Genomic DNA, 1,534 nt, shown 5'->3' on the forward strand with positions numbered 1-1,534 from the left:
CACATACAGACCAGTTCCCACTCACTGGCTGAGCGAGGTGCGGGCGCGACACCGAGGGTTGTGATCCGTTGTCGGACATGAAAAAAGTCAAAAAAAAAAAAAAAAGGAAAAAAAAATAAAAATAAAAAATAAACCAACAAAAACTCATTATCTCACGGTTCTGGAGACCAGAGTCCAAACTCAAGGTGTCCACAAGGCTGTGCTCCCTGAAGGTGCCAGGGAAGAAACTTCCATGCCTCTGTCCTGGCTTCTGTAGCCTTGAGCTTTCCTTGGCTTGTAGACGCTTCACTCCAATCCTCTGTCTTCACATGGCCTTCTCTCTGTGTGTCTTTACATCATCTTCCCTCTGTACATATATTTCTCTGTGTCCAAATTGTCCCTTTTTTTGAGGACACCAGTCATATTCGTAGTGATGTTGGAGGAGAGGGTCTGGGAGGTCAGATAGTTGTCCTTAACCCACCCCGTCTTACCAGGTTCTTGACTCGCCACAGGAAAGAATTCAAGAGCAGAGTCACAGTAGAAGATTAAAACAGGTTTAATATAACAGATAAGAGACACAGACTTCACAGAGAGAGTGTGGCATAGCTCCAGGGATTGAGCAGGGCCCCCACCAAGTTTAATACAGAAGTAAGAAATACACACTTAAAGTTTAGTACAGAGTGCAGGCTGTCTCAAAAGAGTGAGCAGACACATGCTAAAAGTAAGCTTAACACAAAAGTAAAGCATACATATGGACCTCAGCCAGTGAAGTATGGGTTTGCCCCAGGAAAGTGAGCAACAACCCTATCTTCTGCTGGGATTTGGTCTTTATAGTTTTGTTATCTAATGCATATTCCTGCTATCTAATGAATATTCTATTAAGGGGTGGTTCCCTGTTATGTAACAGTCTTGCACATACTCAGTTGGTCTCTTTTTAGAGCATGTTCATTGGTTAAATCCTGTCACATGTACTGAACATATTGAAAAATGTTCTGCACTCTTTAGCACCTCTAATGGAAGGTCATTCAAAGATAATTTCCCTTCCACTGAGCATGCTCAGTCACTGGGGTCATATAAGACTGTAAAAATTCCTTTTACTGAGCATGCTCAGCTACTAGATTTGCATAAGTCCACCCCTTGTGGTCTCAATCTCCCCATATTGGTGCTGAAAATAGGTCCAACAAGCTACTGTAACTCTCCTTTAAGGGAGCAGCCTGAGACCTTGGGGAGTGGCTTGAAACCCAGAGGTATGTCCTAAAACCCAAACCAGGGAAACTGAGCACTTTCTGTCTCGGTAGGGTATACTTGAATGACCTCATTTTAACTTGATTACCTCTGTGGGGTCCTGAGGCATGGAGTGGGGACTGGACCCTCCTCCCACAACGAGGCACACCACCAATGCCACAAGGCCTGCTCAGGGTCCTGAGGTATGGAGCCAGGGACTGGACCCCCTCCCACAACCAGGCACACCACCAATGCCACCACCAACTAGGTAAGGAGCATGCCAAAAACATCGCCTCCATGTGGGTGGCCCACCACAGCCACCACAATAACC

This window comes from Galeopterus variegatus, unplaced genomic scaffold, assembly GCF_000696425.1.
Source record: "Galeopterus variegatus unplaced genomic scaffold, G_variegatus-3.0.2 Scaffold1148, whole genome shotgun sequence".
In the NCBI taxonomy this organism is placed as follows: Eukaryota; Metazoa; Chordata; class Mammalia; order Dermoptera; family Cynocephalidae; genus Galeopterus; species Galeopterus variegatus.